This window comes from Nyctereutes procyonoides, unplaced genomic scaffold, assembly GCF_905146905.1.
Source record: "Nyctereutes procyonoides isolate TBG_1078 unplaced genomic scaffold, NYPRO_anot_genome, whole genome shotgun sequence".
NCBI classification, from domain to species: domain Eukaryota; kingdom Metazoa; phylum Chordata; class Mammalia; order Carnivora; family Canidae; genus Nyctereutes; species Nyctereutes procyonoides.
The window spans coordinates 12,678,924-12,697,803 of NW_026575042.1; the positions used below are offsets into that span (position 1 = coordinate 12,678,924).

The 18,880-nt window shown below is 44.9% G+C and overlaps 1 protein-coding gene across 6 annotated transcripts in view; it reads right to left on the reverse strand.

Annotated features, from left to right (window-relative positions):
* Positions 1-18,880, reverse strand: part of CMTM7 (CKLF like MARVEL transmembrane domain containing 7) — a 65,393-nt gene that overhangs the window by 31,322 nt on the left and 15,191 nt on the right. The window contains exon 1 of one of the 6 annotated variants that reach the window (XM_055320993.1): positions 3,641-3,895. The exons of the other annotated variants lie outside the window; for them this stretch is intronic. The gene's annotated coding sequence lies outside the window, so the exon portion shown is untranslated. Of the gene's footprint in view, positions 1-3,640; positions 3,896-18,880 lie in introns of those variants that run through there. 6 annotated transcript variants of the gene reach the window in all.

The window sequence follows — 18,880 nt, forward strand, 5'->3', positions numbered from 1 at the left end:
CAAATGAACAAATGGCTGAGTACAATTTGCAATCTTTCTGTGTTCCAGACACTGTGGGGGAGCCCCATTCCCACTCACCCAGGCCTGGGAGGGGAGTGAGATGGATGGGGGAGGAGAAGGCAAAAGCATCACTCTGAAGAGGTCCCACCTTTACCTGTGGGGTGAGACCAGGACATTCACTCTTCTCCTGTGCAGCCTGAAACGAGTAGGGGTGTTAAAACCAGAAGCAAGGGGTCATTAGGAGCTGTGTAAAATATGCACGCACAGGTTCCAGTGTAGATGATGCCAGAGCGATGCTTTGGTTTGGGACAAGCTGACCTATAGTAAGTTCATATCCTAGTTGAGGGTGCCCCCATCCACTGTATTCCTCAGTGTGCACACAGCTGACCTCTGGGCACATAGGTGGGGGCCACGTCTAATTCTCGGGGGCAGCCCCCCAAGTGCACAGGCCTTTGATGGTGAACTTAGATCTTAGATAACCCCGGGGTGAAGCTGGGTTCCCCACAGCACTCCTAGGGTAAAAATGGCTGGCAGTAGGGGTGTGGCCTCTTTTCTGTAACCACTTCCCCTTGGGCTCTCCAGGGCTTACAGAAAGGCAGCACTGAATGTAGGGCTTTGCTTTTAGGCATAAGCAGAAGAGGAGCTGCCTGAGCAGATGCCACCACGACAAGCAAATAGGATGCCCAGCAATTTAGACACACACGGAAGTATTTATGGAGGAATTAAAGCATCATAGAAGGTCTGCCTCACAATAATATGGGAGCAAATGGGCAGAAGGGATCTTTTGAGGGTGATGGAAATATCATAAAATTGGATTATGGTAGTGGCCGCACAACTCTGTCTATTCTCTAAAAAAATCATTGAATTGCACTTGTAAAACCAGAAGCTTTTATGGTATGTACATTACACCTCATGAAAGCTGTTTAAGAATTAATATGGGGGGATTGAATGGGTAGGGATATAGTCCCAGGAGGACTGGCCATGAATTGCTGATTGTTTCTGAGGGCTGAGGGCATCCTCGAGCAGTCATAATGCTATTCTCTCTCCTTTTGTAGATGTTTGAAATTTTCCCCAATAAAGAGTTAAAAAGCTCAGGTCATGATCCGGGGATCCTGGCATCAGGATCCTGGGATGGAGTCTTGCATCGGGCTCCACGTGGGGAGCCTGCTTCTCCCTCTGCCTATGTCTCTGCCTCTCTCTCTCTGTGTCTCTCATGAATAAGTAAATAAAATCTTTTTTTAAAAAAGTTAAAAATACGATGTCCAATAAGCTCAGGGAAATAACTAATAATGAAGGGTGGGAGGGGGAAGGAATTGAAATGTGCAGTCATCGCTGTTATATAAAGGCACAAATGGGGAGTTAGGGAGTTGTTATTTTTATCTTTAAAACTATAAAACAATATTTCCAGTTTATGAGCAATTCTGGCAGCGTGATGCCATGGGGCTTCATCCAAGAGTAGACAACGGTTTTTGGTTCCTTCAGATGAACTGAATAAAAGTCTAAGAGTTCACATTCCAACCATAGGCAGACCAAGTGATAAGGTTCTGCACCCACAGATGTCACCAGCCCAAGTACCAGAGCATAGAGTGCCTGAGGCAAGCAAGCACACTGGGTTGGAACAGGGCCTGGGTGGGGACTAGGTAGGCCCCAGGTGGGTCCCAGGTAGGTCCCAGGTGGGGAAAGCCTCCAGCTTTCCACAGTTTTTGGTACAAGGTGGGCTGCACACAGCACACCTTCTGCCAAGAATACAAAGAACTGGAAAAACAGCCAAGCTGCTTTGATCAACTTGGTAGTGGGGTGGGGAAGGCATACCCAAGAAAGACCTTGAGATGACTGGAAATGCATGGTGTGATTTTATTTATTTATTTTTTTAAAAGATTTATTTATTTATTCATTCAGAGAGAGCGAGAGAGAGGCAGAGACACAGGCAGAGGGAGAAGCAGGCTCCATACAGGGAGCCCGATGTGGGACTCGATCCCGGGTCTCCAGGATCACACCCCGGGCTGCAGGTGGCGCTAAACCGCTGTGCCAACGGGGCTGCCCCATGGTGTGATTTTAAAAGCCAAAGATCCTTAGCGAGCAGAAAAAGAAGCAAAAAGCTGACACTAAGAGGAGACTCATTCCTTCCCTAACAAAGTAGCTGCCCCGTAACACCTCAGCTTGATTCTTTTTAAACCTTTCCTCTGCTTGAATCTTACCAACACCTTTGGCTTCTAGACACTTGCTCTCTAAAAGCTAAGCAGACTCCTAAACCTTTTCCCGATTGACAGTTCTCTGAACTCCAGTTTGTTTATTCTTGCTTCTTCTCTAGGAGGCACCTTTACCTGGTCAGGACTGAGATAAGGAAATAAAGGGAAAACTCAAGGCAGGGCAGGTGCTCCAGGGCAGCCAGACGTAAGGCCACAGTTAGTAAACCACCCACTCAGGTCATGGCGCTTGCTGTAAGGACACGGGGAGTCACTTCAGCACCTCTCAGAACAGGCCTCAGGAAGAGCTGGTGGGCATCCGTCACTGCTCAGGGCACAGCCTACAAGTGGGTATCTTTCTCTCTAGTCTGGGCCACATGCTCCAGGACCGAGCCCCTCTCAGATCACACTCTCCACAGGGAGCACCCCTATTCACCGGTCACCGCCCAGAACCAGGCCACCACACAGGCCCCAGATCTCCCTTAAGTCCTCTTGACAATGCAGTCTCTGCTTCTGCCAGTTGGATCCAGGGTCAGGTGATGCCACATACAGGCTTCTAGACCAGCAATGTCCAACAGGATTTTCTGTGATGATGAAAACATTCTCTACCTGTGCTGTTCAGTAGCATAGTAGGCAATGGTCATGAGTAGCCATGGAGCACTGGAAACGTGGCTGGTGAGAAGTGCCTGGGTGGTGCAGTGGGTTAAGCAACCAACTTCTTGGTTTCGGTTCACGCCATGATCTCAGGGTCATGGGATCCAGCTCTGCGTGGGTTCCACGCTCAGTATGGAGTCTGCCTGAGACTCTCACTCCGTCTCCCTCTCCCCCTCCCTACTGTTCTTTCTGTCTCAACTAAATTTTTAAAAACTTAAAAAAAAAAAAAAAGATGGGGATCCCTGGGTGGCTCAGCAGTTTAGCGCCTGCCTTTGGCCCAGGGCACGATCCTGGAATCCAGGGATCGAGTTCCGCGTCGGGCTCCCGGCATGGAGCCTGCTTCTCCCTCCTCCTGTGTCTCTGCCTCTCTCTCTCTCTCTATGTCTATCATGAATAAATAAATAAATCTTTAAAAAAAAGAAAGGAAGAAAGAAAGAAAGAAAGAAAGAGAAAGAAAGAAAGAAAGAAAGAAGAAAGAAAGAAAGAAAGAAAGAAAGAAAGAAAGAAAGAAAGAAAAAGAAATGTGGCTGAGGAATTGAATTCTTAATTATTTTTAATTGATTTAAATTTAAATAGTCGCATTTGGCTAGTGGTTTCCGTATCATGCAATTCTATACTGTCCACGAGGCCCCAGACTGAAGAGGCCTCTCCCTCGTCCAGCACCTCACTCCCATCCCATCCACCATCTTTACTTCCGGATCTCATACCCTTCACAAGATAAAACTTCTTTGCAGATCCAGGCAGAGTATGGGCCTCCCTGGATCTCACAAAGGAACCACTGGGTGAAAGAACTCACTCACCAAGTGCTTGTCCTATTGAGTTGAACCACACCTTTGTTCCTCCTTGGATTAAGTATCAGGCTTCTAGGAATGGCTGTTCTTATGGTCCAGAGAGCTGGTGACCTTTCACAGATTCGAGAAGAGAGTGGATGCTCCAGCCATTGATTCCATTCTATGTGAATCCCATTTTATTTCTGACAGGTAGCCTGACTTTGGTACAATTAACTGCCTCAGCTCAATGGCTGGTGCTACTTTCTATGTGGCCTCACTTCTTTCTCCACACCTCAGTTCCTCATCGGATAGCATACCTCATGAAGACACTGTGAGGATAAAAATCAGTTAACACAGGTACCTCTGGACTTAACACCAAACTATCGAATACTTAAAAAAAATGCATATCCTTTGATGCAACAGCATCATCTCTAGTAAATTATCCTACTAAAACACTCACAGATTTAAAAAACAAAACAAAAACAAAAACAAAAAACAAAAAACAAAAACCGAGGGGCACCTGGCTGGCTCAGTGGTTGAACAACTGCCTTCAGCTCAGGTCATAATTCCAGAGTCCTGGGATCAAGTCTCACATCGAGGTTGATCCTGCAGGGAGCCTGCTTCTCCTTCTGCCCATGTCTCTGCCTCTCTCTGTGTGTCTCTCATGAGTAAATAAATAAAATCTTTAAGAAAACAAAACAAAACAAAAAGCCACTCACAGATATAAGCCAAGATTTATTTATTTATAACACAAAGTGTTATAAAAGTGGGAAAAAATTTTCAAATGCAAATACTCAACAGCATACTGGTTAAATTGTGGTTTATCCCATGATAAAATACTCTGTACCCACTAATGAAAATGGCCAACCAGCTAAGAAAAAAAATCAGGCACAGAGCTGTAATTCTTCCCAACACCAAGTACACAAATAAAACTATAGAAAACATATTTAAAGGATACTACCACTGATAAAATGCTAACTGTGAATATTTTGGTGTGATGGCATTATGGATGATTTTTACTCCCTGTGTGTTTTCTTCATATTTTTAAAAATATCTGTATTGAAATGTATTACTTTCATAATTCTGGCAAACATACGTTAAGCATTCTTGCTTTAATAACCTGGAAAGATGTTCCCAACATAGTAATAAATACAAAAAAGGTCCCAGAGTGAAAAAGGTCATGATGTGGAAATACACTTGCATGTATGCCAAGAGAATAAATGGAAGCCAAGTCCCTCACATGTGGTTAGTGCTCACTGTCACTCAGGGTTTTAGGTGAGGGGTGTGGATGCTCTAGTTTGTTCAGGATAATCCCAATTTATGCTCCAGGCCAGCTGGCCAGCTGGTGTCCTCCTAGCTCTCACAAGTGTCTTGCTAATCTATACACTCAACCTAATCATAAGAGGTTCTAATTTTCCCATTTGTGTTTTCCTATATTTCTAAATTCTAATGACCATAATGTGTTTCCTTAATTATAATATGTAAACCCAACACACACACACACACACACACACTGATGCTGCTGAGATTGCAATGTAATTCACAAGAAATTAGTGCTCTTTACCTCCTGCTGCCCCCAGGTTCTGAAATCAGGGGTGGATCTTCCAGTCAATAGGATCTTAGAACCAAGGCGACACAACATATTAAATCAGAAATGGGAAAACATAGGAAATCTATTAAATGCTTTTTTTAAAAAAAAGATTGTAAGACCTAGAAAACTGGATAAAATCAGATGGATAAGACCCCTGTGTGTAGCCATGGCCTTATTGGTAGAAGGAGCTAGTGTTTCTCAGAGGGTCCCTGATGAGGTGATTAACAAAATAAGAGTGTGACTGCTAAAGAATCTTCTCCAGGACTAGAAGAGGGCAGGGATAAGGCTTACAGCCCTTGCTGGACCTGAGCAGTTTTTAGAAGTTACTGAAATAATACTGATAATGATAATTATTTCCATGAATGAATTTCATTAAGCATGGGGGTAAGTTCTATTATTGCCCCCATTCCACAGATGAGGAAACTGAGGCACAGAAGAGGCATCTGCCCCAGGTCGTAGACCGGTATGCACAGAGGTGGGATTCAGGTTTTTCCATCTGGTTCCAGAATGTGCTTCTTAATCACAGTACGCTGCTTCCTGCCTCTTTTGTGTTTTTCCCAAGCTGCTAGACTGAGCAGATGAATTCATCAGCAAAGCCCTAACTTGTAAAGCTCTCCCCAGGGCTCAGTGGCCTGGGGGGTGAGGGATGACAGGCACGAAAGGCTCTAACCCAGCTCTCTGCAGCCAGATATTCTGATTCCCTTGGGCTCAGTAATGAGGTGTAAAAAGAGCACCCAACGCTCTATCTGTGCACTGTCACCGACTGTGTTTCCCTTAAATGGCCACAGAAACACTTTCAGTCTCACAGACTCTTCCAGAACCTTGCTGTTCCTCACCAAGAAGCAGAATCTATTTCACCATCCCCGAACTTGGCAGCCTTGCCAGCCACCCAGAATGTGGTGGAAAAACACACTGCATGTCTCCCGAGGCCAGGTCACAGATCCCAATACAACTTCCTTCTGGCTCTCCGTCGTAGGACGCTCCCCACTGGAGCCCTGCTACCATGTTATGGGGAGGCTCAGACTCCTGGAAAGGCCGTGTGTGGGTGTCCGGCCAACAGCTCCAGCTAAGGACCCTGGTCACCTGCCAGTGTTAACTGTGATGTGTGAGAAAGTGAGACATCTGACCCCTCCAGCCCCTGCCTTCAGTCTTCCCAGCGGAGGCCCCGTCATTATGGAGCGAAGTCAATCAAGCCCTCTCCCCCGAGCCCTGCCAGATTCCTGGCCCACAGAATCCCAGAGAAGTGGTTGTTTTATACCCCATACTCTGGGGGTAACTTGATAGGCAACCACGGTAGTTGGAGCAGGGACTGAAACAGAAGAGGCTCTGCTTGGTCTGTTTTGAAAGTAGCACATGAATCGCTCTGGGTTTCGTGTTTTGATTCTTCACGCGGGGAAGTTGAGATCTGTCCAGAGGGCAGTAGTGACGGGCCCAGGTGAGAGGCAGATGACATCTGTGACCCGCACCTGCGATACTAGCTTTAAGATGTCCCCTCGGCAGAGATGACCTGGGGCTGGGCTCGGTTGAAAGGCAGCTGTCCTGTCTGAGAGTCATGCCGTGCAACACTACTGAGAGCTTTTGGTTTGGGGCTTCCTCTGTAGCCATGAACCCAGGAGGGAGAAGTAGGAGGCCAAAGACCCGCCCACTCTGCTTCCCCTGAGCAGCCCAGCCTGTAGGAAGCATTTACTGATGCTTCCCAGTAAGGCTTCATTTGGAAACGAGATCCGACTGCCAAATTTGTCTATGCGCACTCCATGTGCTGCTGCACACGTAGGCTTCGGGTTTGATGAGTTCATACTGCCCAATATGTGCTCTGTGATTATGCCATCTTCCCACCTCTTTTCTTTCCTCATGCGACCAGCCCGAGGGGTCCAGAGGGTGGGGGACATATGGACAGTGTTGAGTTACTTCAGTGACCAGTGCTGAACCCAGCCCCCATCAGATGACAGTAGCCAAGCCCCAGACTTGGAAGCAAGCCTAGTTCATGATTAGCAGGGCCCATGCCAGGCGACCTCAGTCATGTGAGCAAGAAACACTTACTGCTACATGCCACAAAGGTTTATGACTATTTGTCAGACAGCAAATGCTAACTCATCAGTGTGTTTGCAGAACTGCCCTGCCTTCCCAGTTAGGCAACCCTAGTTTTTAAAATGGAAAGACGAGGGGGTACCTGGGTAGCTCAGTCGGTTAAGTGTCCGACTCTTGATTGCAGCTCAGGTCATGATCTCAGGGTCCTGGGATGGAGCCCTGAGTTGGGCTCCCCATTCGGCACGAAGTCTGCTTTGGTTTCTTTCTCCCTATCTCTCTGCCACCCGCTCCCTGCTTGTGCTCACACGCTCTCTTTCTCTCTCTAAAATAAATACGTCTTGAAAAATAAAATAAAATGGAAAGAAGAATAAAGTTACTAATTCAGTGATTATTTATTAAGGACCAACCATATCACCAGCCTGGTGCTCAGCACGAGGGTTACAAGGCTACTTTGGTTTCCACTTTGCTGAACACAGTCCTATGGAAACCGTGATGCAGGGGAACTAGTCATGCTGCTGCTCCATCCTTTGGCACCTATCCTGGGGAAGTAAATATTTGGAGAAGCTGTGAGGCCAGTCCCAGCAGGAGGCCTGGCATCTCGCCCCTGCCCTGGGCCTGGTGCCAGAAGTAAGTGCCTGTCCAATTTGAGAATGTGGGTGTGGGAGGCCTTGATTAAAAACCCAGGCAGTGTAATGCCAAAAAAGTGCCAGCCCGGGGAAGAAGAAATTAGTCTGGGATAAAATATGACACGGCAAGTATACAAGAACCATTAAGGGATTGTAAGCATGTGTCACTGATGGAAAACCACAGTTGTTAAGAATATATGATCGTTGTATGGTACCCAGTGAGGAGTGGAGATGAAAGTCTTGAGTGTTGGCCAAAGGCTGGTGCCTGATCAGAGTAAGTACAGCCAAGTGGGAGTGCTAAAGCATGGCTAGCAATGTCTACAGGTCCAACAGTCACTCAGCAAACACAATCATTGGTGGGCCAGTCAACCACTCTGGTACTCAGTTTCCTCATCTTTAAAAGGGGGATAATAAAATCTACAATGCAGAGTTGATATAAGGATTAAAACGAGCCAATCTGGGCTAAACATGTAGAACAGCCTGGAACATCTCCAGTAAACACTCAACAAGTGTCAGGTAGTAAAAGTCCTTTCAGGGGTTGTTGGTAAGAGTAAGTGGGATGTTTGAGAAGCTCTCAGCATAGAGTAGTTCCTAAACAGTGATTCTCCTAACTGCAGTGTGTTGTCCCCTGGAGATGAGCACAATATAAAGACAGCTTAGACACAGGCCGTGTCCTAAAGAGTAAGGAGCTTCAGACCCAGACACAAATACCTTAAAAGAAAATGGATAAATGCCATTTGGGAGGTACAATTTGTGAGGAAGGGTCTTGGAAAAGAAGAAGGTGAGGCATGTCCTTTGTGAGGAGCAGACATGGCCCTTGTGAGGACTCTGTAGGAGGCAGGATTTGAACATACAGAGAAGAGAAAACGGGGACTCTGGCAGAGGGAGCATGATAAAGGAAGGTCTGGGAGTGCAAAAGCATAGGGCATATTCGGGATGAGGTGAGTTGTCCATTTGGGGCAAACCCCGCATGTGTAAAGGGGCGAGATGGGAATGAAGCTGGCAAGGAGGACAGGGCATCTGATTCCAGGCTGAGAAAGTAGATTTATGGACAATGGGGAGCGAGTGAAGGTTACTGAGCAAAGAACCACACGTGGAACTGTATTTTTGGACAACTCAGTTAATCCAGTAACAGGTGGACTGGAGATGGGGGGAAGAGACTCGGGTCAGTTAGGAGGAGGCTGTCAGTCTGAGAAAGCTGATGAGGATTAGTCTCAGAGCACCAGCCAGAGGGGATGGGTGGGACAGGAGTGCAGCAGGTGGCCCCCCGAGGATCCAGACTGCATGCAGACCCCCTCCAACCACCAGGCCTATGCAGCTGCTGAGTTCCAACAGGAAACTCCCCTGGCCAGCTCAGTAGGGAGGCAGCTGCCTCAGATTCCTCAGAGTGCTGACAAAGTGCTCAAAATGAGCTGGCAATTACATCTGCTACTTCCACATACGAAATCACAGATTAAAGACAAATCTGCCAGGCCTCACCCCTTCTGCAGGCCATTAGCTGTCCCCTCTTGTGCTCTCTGACCTGGTTCTGGAGAGCAGCCCCCCAGAGAGAACCTCTCCCACCTGCCCTCTGTCTGCCTCTGCTCCTAGAGAGCACAAAGCTGCCCGTGATGAACTGCCCCCTTCCAACAGGCCAGAGTAAGGGGTGTGTGGACATCTTGCCCTTTCCGCCTCCCTCCTCTGGGTGCCCTGTCCCCAGATCCTTTGATTATTCAGTGATCACGATTACTGAGACCAGTGTCCCCAGGTTCAGGGAAGTCATTTCAGAAGGCAGGTGTCAAATAGGCCCTTCTCGGATGTCTGCATTCTCCTTTGCTCTCTCACATCTGAGTCATCCGAGTGCCAAGTGAAAACAAAGCGCTCCCTTCAGAGAGTTCTCCACCCTGCTTGGCCTTCACTTATTAAAAATAACCTAGTAAGGCTGGAACCCAGCCACTCCCTGCATTTCCCTTTACTGGACCTGCAGGGTCACCATGAATCCTCTCTGCTGCCACAAAAGCAGCCTGGCAACATGACAAAGGGAGCCTTTCACTCTACATGAAGAGGCCCTGCTTTTGCCCAGCCTGGAAGCCTTTGAAGGAAGCAAAATGGGCGTGCCCTAAACAGAGCCCCCCTGATGCACCTGCTAATGAATAAATCCAATACAAACACATGGCTTTCCAAGGACAGTCATGGCAGCAGGGCATTTAGTGTCTTAGTAAGGTGAGGCGTATCAACTGGAATCTAGTTACTGGACTCAAATGCTTCTTCCTAAATTCTGTTTCTGAATTGAGTTGATAATTTCATGCTTGTCTTTTATTTTTTAACATGTGGGTAGAAGTGAGAAATAGGTAGAGCCAAAAAGAGCAGCAGTCACAGGAAGAGGAAAGAGAGACAAGAATTCTGAGTAGCCCACAGACTATTATGTGAATGTCTCAAAGAACTGAAAGTGGGTTGAATCATTTGTAAGCTTATAGATAAACTACTTTTGAGGCTACCAAAAACCCTCAACAAAATATTAACATATCAAATCCAACAATATATAAAAATATATAAATGCACAACAACTGACTAAACTTTATTCCAGGAAGGTATAGCTGGTTCAACATCTGAAAATCAATGTATACATCATATTAATAGACCAAAGAAGAAAAACCAAATGTATCAATTAATGCCAACAAAGTATATGACAAAATTCAATATCTATCCGTGATAAAAACCTCCAGCAAACTATGATAGCAGGGAGCTTCCTTAACCCAATAAAGGGCACATATGCAAAAATCTACAGCTAACGTCAGACTCAGACTTTGTGGTGAGAGACTGCATGCTTTTCCCCCAAGATAGGAAACAAGGAAAGGCTGTCATCTCTCACCCCTCCTATTCTTCATACTTCTGGAAGCTGCACTAAGGTAAGAAAATGAAATGAAAGACATATAGAATGAAAAGGAAGAAATAAAACTTCTTTATTTACAAACAGTAGGGTTAACCGGTGTAGAAAATCCCTTAGAATCTCCATAAAAAGATCCAAGAACTAATACATGAGCTTAGCAATGTCATAGGTTGCAAGATCAATATACAAAACTCAAATGTGTTTGTATACGTTAGCAATGAACAACTGAAATTAAACATCAGAAGCACACAGGACTACTTGGACTATTTACAGTAGCACCAAAAAAAGAAAAAAGAAATATTTATTTTATATAAATCTAACTTCAGAGCCTGCTGAAATTATAATAATGATAAAAGAAATCAGAGAAGTCCTATATAAATGGAGTTTATTTAGGAGCTGGGAGATGCAACATCACTAACAGGCCAATTCTCTCCAGATTGATAAACGGATTCAGTGAAATCCCAACCAAATCCCAGCAGACTTTACAGGTACATATTTATGAGCTGATTGCAAAATTTACATGGAAAGGCAGAGGGGTTACAATGTGGGGAGAGGGACTGACCACAAAGGGATAGCACAAGGGCATTGTGGGGGTTGGTGGGGGGAGGGGTTGGGTAGCTGTTCTCTAGCACACTGTGATGATAGAAACATGGCTCTCTGCAGTTGTTGAAACAGAGCTCTTCTAAAAGTTCTGATATTGATGGTGGTAATGGTGGCACATAGTATGTGAATACACTAAAAACCACTCAGCTGTACACCTTAAATGATATGGTACGCGAATTATACCTCAGCAAAGCCGTTACCGAAAACCTCCCCTCAAAAAAGACATCTGCAAGGAGATGGTGCAATGATGCTGTCAAGCCTCCCAGAGTGGGAGGTTAGGGGATGGGAAAAAAATCCAGAGGCCCCAGCCCTTACTACGGTTCCTAAAGACCTTCTGGCATTTCCACAGCATTTCGTCAGAACTCTTGACCTTTTTTCTGCCCTGGAATTTTGTTGATAACAATAGAAAAATCTTCCAGAAACTGCCCCAACACTCACAGCGCATCCACACTGCCCCAACACTCACAGCGCATCCACACCAATGCCCAGGTGTTTCTGAATTTGCCCAGTGATTCACATTCTGGCCCAGCACACACGTCCATACACATAACTAGAACAACAGGGGATCTTGAACACTTTCCTGCACAGGAGAGAAATTTGAGACCAAGAAAAGAGATATGATTTACTCAGGGTTACTCAGCTGACGGGTAACAGAAGCAAGAGCCAAACCTATGTTCTTTCTTCATCACATTGACACCTCTCTCAGGTCAAGAATATGAGCCTGGCACATATCACATGCTCTACACTGGATAGCTAAGTGCAAAATAAAAGCCCTACATACCCTGAACGAGGGTGTGTGACATCTCTCCACATTCTGACACTGACGTATGCCAATCTAACTTTCCCATCAAAACGACCAGCACAGACTCCTAGAAATAAGAAGAGGACATGCAAAGGGGAAAAGAGGATAGAGACTTTGTAGAAAATAGGACTAATAAATATGAACAGATGCCATTGATTTCTGGAGAAAGGATTAAAGATCTCACTAGGCACCGAGAGGAGGTGATAGAATAATAACTAACATTTCCTCAGAGCTCTGATACCTCATATAGGATCCTCACAGTAGCTTGGGGACCAGGTGAAACCAACATCTCCATTTCACAGATGTGGACACTGGGGGATAAAGAGGTTAGGTGACTTACTCAAGATGTCCTCCAGCAGTGGGGATTTTACTAGCTGTGTGACCTGGGAAAGCTACATACCCTACCAGAGCCTCTGTCTTCCCACCTGGAAAGTGGGAATGGCCAACAGTACCTCATTTAAAGGGTTATCTCATCTGAGGTAATATTGGAAAAGTGATGAGCACAGTGCCAGGCACAAATTACATGCTCTACGTGTATTAAGTGCAAAACACAAAATCCTCACGGGGTCCATGGAACATTCTATTACAGTGAACAATCTGTAGGCCCTGTATCATAACACTCTTGGGTTATCAAAACCTCTTCCTTCACTCAATTTTCTAGAAAGTGTCTCTTGCTGTGTATAAATGAGAAACTATAGAAACCACCATTTCATCAGCTTCCCTCTTCCTCCCAGTCAGGGGGGCTCTTCCTGCAGTACCTGGCTTTTATTTTTCTTCACCCTTTTCCTTGGCCCCAGGGAACAGAGATTGATATTGACTTCAACTGGACATCTGTTCAGGGGTAGATGGCCTGTGTGATGTGAATATTTATTATCTCAGTAATCTGTACTTCATATCTTCCTAAAGGAAGAAGGCAACAGAAGGAGGCTTAGTAAGAAATGTCAGACATGAAGGGAAGAGCAGAGATTTGCACCAAATAGGAACTATGAACGTAGTGTTGAAGTATCATTATAAAGAACAACAAACAGGTACAAACTTTCGAAGTCAATGCAAAGTTAATCATTAAAATGGAACCGGAAAACCTTAGGTCGTCATAAGAATTGAAGGGGTAGAGAGAGTTCTGGAACAGACTCTGAACGTGTCCCCTGCCTGAATTGGCAATTATGGGACAGACATTGAGTAAGGAAAGAAGCAAATGAGTAATTATGTGTTATAGAACCCTATGTGATGACTTCTAATATATACTGTTAAAGTAAAACAGGAAGGTGAAAAATAACTAAAAAAGCAAGGTGGCCACCTTAAAATGGAGGAAACAAATTGACAACATCTAAGCCCACTGATCAATCTTAACACCACGAAAATAGAGATAACAAGAGATCAGGTATCTCCTGATGGAAATACACCTCGCCGTCTACGATGTGGTTTTGCAACAAACAAATCTGAATCTGATGAACCTCTAAATTTAATTGCCAATTTGCAGGAAATATAGAGGACTGGAGCACTTGTTAATAATGACACCATAGGGATGCACTCAGATACATCTACTCAGTGGGAATGAACATAGGAATGAATGACTGTTTATTCAATAAATAAGGTATAGGAAAAAGGATGGAGAGGAATGCACAGATTCAAAGAAACTTGACAGTGGCACCTGGGTGGTTCAGTCGATAAAGCATCTGACTCTTGATTTTGGCTCAGGTCATGATCTCAGGGTCATGAGATCAAGTTCCATGTTGGGCTCTGTGCTAGGCCTGGGGCCTGCTTAAGATTCTCTCCCTCTGCCCTCTCCTCCCATGTGCACTCTCAATTAAATCAATCAATCAATAAATAAAACTTGATAGACATTTATAAATTAAATACAACATATGATTTTTGTTTGGATCTTGATTTGAACAGACCGATTGTTTAAACACACACACACACACACACACACACACACACACACACACACAAATGAAGAACCCTGAACAGGCTGGATATTTGATGGAAAGGAATTACTGTTAGTTTTTTATGTTGTGACAACAATAATATAAGTGCTTGTTATTAAAGAAGAATGCATACTGAAATATGGATTTGTTCCAAAATAATCTGTGACGCAGATCAGAGATACAGATGAAACAAGATCCACCATTTATTGATAATTGTTTTAGCTGTGTGACAGGTAGGTGTGGGGTCATTATAATATTCTCAGCCTGGTTATGCTGAAAACTTCCCATAATGAAAACTTTAAAAAGTTTTAAAGATACTGACAGTGAGTATAATAAGCAAACTATGGAAAAAATGTTATCACCAGGGAAGGGTGGTAGCAAAACAGAGGCATAGAGAAACTTCCCAACTTATCCTTTTAGACTTTGTGAATCCTTTTTTAAATTTTTCTTTCTTTTTTTTCTTTTCTTTTCTTTTTTTTTTTTTTTTTGAGAGAGCTAGAGAGTGAGCGCAAGCACAAGATGGGGTGGAGAGGCAGAAAGAGAGGGAGGCAGAATCTTAAGCAGGCACCATGCCCAGTGCAGAGTCCCATGAGAGACTTAATCTCATGACCCTGAGATCATGACCTGAGCGGAAATCAAGAGTCCGATGTTTAACCGATTGAGCCATCCAGGTGCTCCCAGGGTTGACAAATTTTTTTTTGATAAAGGACCAGTAAGTATTTTAGGCTTTGAGGGCCATTGCAACTACTCAGCTCTGCCATCGTTGTACAAAAGCAGCCATATGCAATATACAGAAGTGAACAAGTTTGGCTGTGTTCCAATAAGCTTTATTTACAAAAACAGGTGACAGGCCAGATTTGGAGGTGGGGCTAAAGTTTGCCAACCTCTGCAAATGTTCAATGTAATATCATTTATAGTAGCTAAAAGCTCAAAAACAACCCACATGTTCAAAAGTGAATGGTTAAGTAAATTAAAGAATACCCACTTAGATGATAGTACATAATATGCACAATTATGAAGATGTTACAGCAACAGAAACATGTTGCTAAATATTGAATTTTGTAATTTAAAAAAAGAGAGGAAGCAGAATCCATGATTATAATCAGTAGGATTACGGCTCTGCAAACTTCATGTACATGCTCAAAGACCAAAATAGACCGTCTGTGGAATTTGTGGAATGGTGGGGCCATGGGTGAACTTTGCTTTATTATTTCTGTGGCTAGCAGCAATTTCACATTCTAGTGCTACCAAAAAGCCCACTCTCTGGACTGACCAAGAAACTTTCAAACTTCTACCTTGTCTCTCAACACCGGGTCTTTGCAAAGGCTGTTAAAGGCTGTTCCCTCCTCCAGAACACTCGCCTTCTCCTCCTGCCTTGACCCTTTCCATACTCTGGGGAGATTCCTGCCCCAAGAAAGTCTGACTATAGACTAGGGAAGACCCCGGTAATCTGTGCTCACAGCATCCTCTACTTCCTCCTTCGTGATGCTCACCACCCTTACAGTCAACAACACTTCACTGATTCAAAGATGCTCATTCTTGCTCATTTTTCCTTCCCTCAAGTCAGGGCTGTAACTTAAAAATACCGTCAGCCAAACCAGACAGTAGCTGTGGAGTAGTTACCTTGGCCTGCCATGTGCCAACATCAAAACTTCTGGAAGGGCATCAGCAGCATGGAAGATTCCAGAGGCAGGAGTGGTGCACTCTTCAGAGCCCTGAGAACCAGGGCTTGGTGGGCCTGAGATGGCAGGCTGGGGGATCAGGCATGTTTGGCATCACTGCCAGAGTGGGAGTCAAAAACCAGCATATGAGCCCCAACAGCTTTTAGTTCTTTGATGGACTCTTGTCAGGAATCTCCACTGCTCACACTCTTGAGGGCACAAAGGACAAAAGGGTGTATAAAAATACTTAAAAAAAAAAAAGGGATTTAGAAGAGGAGGGCTCTGACTGTAAAGAGGTTGTAGGAATATCTTAAGCAATTTATTTTCCTTCATCAATTTTTCTTTTATATATTCACAAGAGGATATAAAATCAGTTTAATTAGGTCCAAAAGAATTTTTCCAGGGGTGCCTGGGTGGCTCAGTCAGTTAAGCGTCTGACTCTTGATTTTAGTTCAGGTCATGATCTTGGGGTTCTGAGATCGAGCCTTCCCCCAGTCATGCTCAGTCCTGTGCATGGAGCCTGCTTAAGAGTCTCCCTCTCCCTCTCCTTCTGATCCTACCCCCCACTTCCTCATAAATAAATAAATAAATAAATAAATAAATAAATAAATAAATAAATAAAATTCTTCCAATGAGCATGAAATAAAAATTCTAAATACGAGATTTGTGTCACAGAATTACCATTTTTTTTCTTTCTTAGCAGTGCCTAACACAATGGTGCCTAAAGGTAATGGAACATGGCACCTATTCAGAGTCCGGATTCTCTGTCCACGGGGGAGAGGCAGATCTGGCCTGTTCATCACCGTAGCCTCAGCCTCAGTCCCGGCACAGGGCTGGGGCAGAACAGGGACTAACTGAAGTCACTAGAAAGAGCGCCCTGCCAGGCAGAGAGCCATGCATGACTAGGACCACATCACAGGGTTAGCACCTGAGCCAGAAATAGAAATTTTCCAAAAGTGAGCTTGCCACACCTGGCATTTGATTTTTTCAGCCTTCAATCCAATACAGTAATGTCACTAGTCAGTGTTTCCGATGTTGGGTTAAATTCAGAGTCCTGTCCTGACAGCTTGACAAAATGACAGAAACTTCCCTCATCCCTCCGCTTGTCCCTATTTGCTTTGGCATAGGAACTGGCTGTTTTGACTGTGTGAGTCAGTGGAAACCTGTCAACTCAACTAATAAAGAAAGGAGTTCTCACCCTGGCAGCAAGGGCAGTAACTGTAACTTTGCCAGAAACTCCAGGATGGGGGCACCTGGGTGGCTCAGTGGTTGAGCATCTGCTTTTGGCTGAGGTTGTGATCCTATAGTCCTGGGATCGAGTACCGCATCAGGCTCCCTGTGGGGAGCCTGCTTCTCCATCGGCCTGTGTCTCCCTCTCTCTCTGTGTCTCTCATGAATAAATAAATAAAATATTTTGAAAGAAAGAAAGAAAGAAAGAAAGAAAGAAAGAAAGAAAGAAAGAAAGAAAGAAAGATCAGTCCAGGATGAGCATCCTACCCTCTCCTTGCTAGGGTCCCACCTATATCTTCCATAGCCTCTCCTCCCTCCACAGAGAGAGATTTCCCCCCTCTTTCTGGCCTGAAGTTAGTGCCCTAGGTACCCTGGTGCTTCCAGGCCTGGCACAGGGGCCCTTCCCACAACGGGCCCACACCCCACCCCTTGGCAGACACTTCCCCATGAAGCATTACCCTATCTTCCAAGGAAGATCCAAGTCTCAAGCATTTCATCCAGGCTGACTTTTTTGAAAGGAGTGCTATTACCAGGGCTTTGTCAAAAAAATATGTTTTCATTCATTAAAAAAATAAAAAATAAAAAACTTGTGAGGGCTTTCTATGCTCCAGGAACCACCGTAGGAGCAAGGCACCCCAAGGTGACCCAGACAGCAAGGTCAATGTCCCTCTGCTGGTCAGGTCCTGATGAGAAGACCCACTGTGATAGAGTAACAAAGAAATGGACAAGGGGATTTCGGCTAAAGAAGTGCTGGGAAGGGCAGCCCAGGTAGCTCAGCGGTTTAACACCACCGTTAGCCCAGCGTGTGATCCTGGAGACCATGGATCGGTCCCGAGTCCCACGTCGGACTCCCTGCATGGAGCCTGCTTCTCCCTCTTCCTGTGCCTGTGCCTCTCCACCCCCCGCCCCCATGTCTATCACGAATAAATAAATACAATCCTTAAAATAAAAAAGAAGTGCTGTGAAGGTGTCAGAACCGGACAATTGTACAGGGTGATGGGGTTAGGGTGGCGTTAGGGGGACGACTTCAGATGAGGGCTTTGGAGAAGGCCCCTTAGAGGCAGGACGGGGAGAGATCTAGCGGGGAAGCAGACAGTCTCTACACCTGGATTTGCTTCTGTTTCCTGATCTATAAAATATGAAAAATAAGGCCTTGGAGCCTCCACCTATAGCTGACAGAAAAGGAAAGAAAGAGTAGAGAATCCTGTCTCTTAAAAGCCTCTGGCAGGAAGCAACAAATATTTCTTCTACTCTGATTCCACTGGTGAGAACTAGTGGCACAGCCATACGGACACAGGCCACAGGAAATGTCTGGCTGCAGAGCTGTCAATCAGGAGCTACCCCACACTCGTGAAAAGAGGGAGCGTGAGTTTCAGGTGAACAACTAAATTGCTGTCATCCAGTTGAGGCCAGTGTGTTAATTGACTGCATAATTACTGTGAATTCAGATGCTTGGGATAAAATATGAAAAACAGTAGTACCTAAATGATAGGGCTGTCAGGAAGATTAAATGAGGTAATTCATGTCAAGTTCACAGAATAGGAATTGGAAGGTGATGAGCCCTCAATAAATTTTAGCCATTGTCCCAAGGATGTGACATTTGAGCTTCCTTCCTTCCTTCCTTCCTTCCTTCCTTCCTTCCTTCCTTCCTTCCTTCCTTCCTTCCTTCCTTCCTTCCCTCTCTTTCTGACTAGGTCATGCAGTTAAGCTCAACATGAACTATAAACTCTTAACTTCAGATAGGAAGTTAGCAAAAGGGTCTGTTGTGAAAATAAAAGCACTAAAATTGAGATAAGGTGTGCCACAATCTAAAAATGTTTTTGTTTTCGTCCCCTTCTGCTTTTGCATCAACTGGAGCTACAAAATACTGCCCTCCAAATCAACATTAATGTCCAGTGATGCAGTTGCTCTGTCCTGGACTCTTTGGTAATG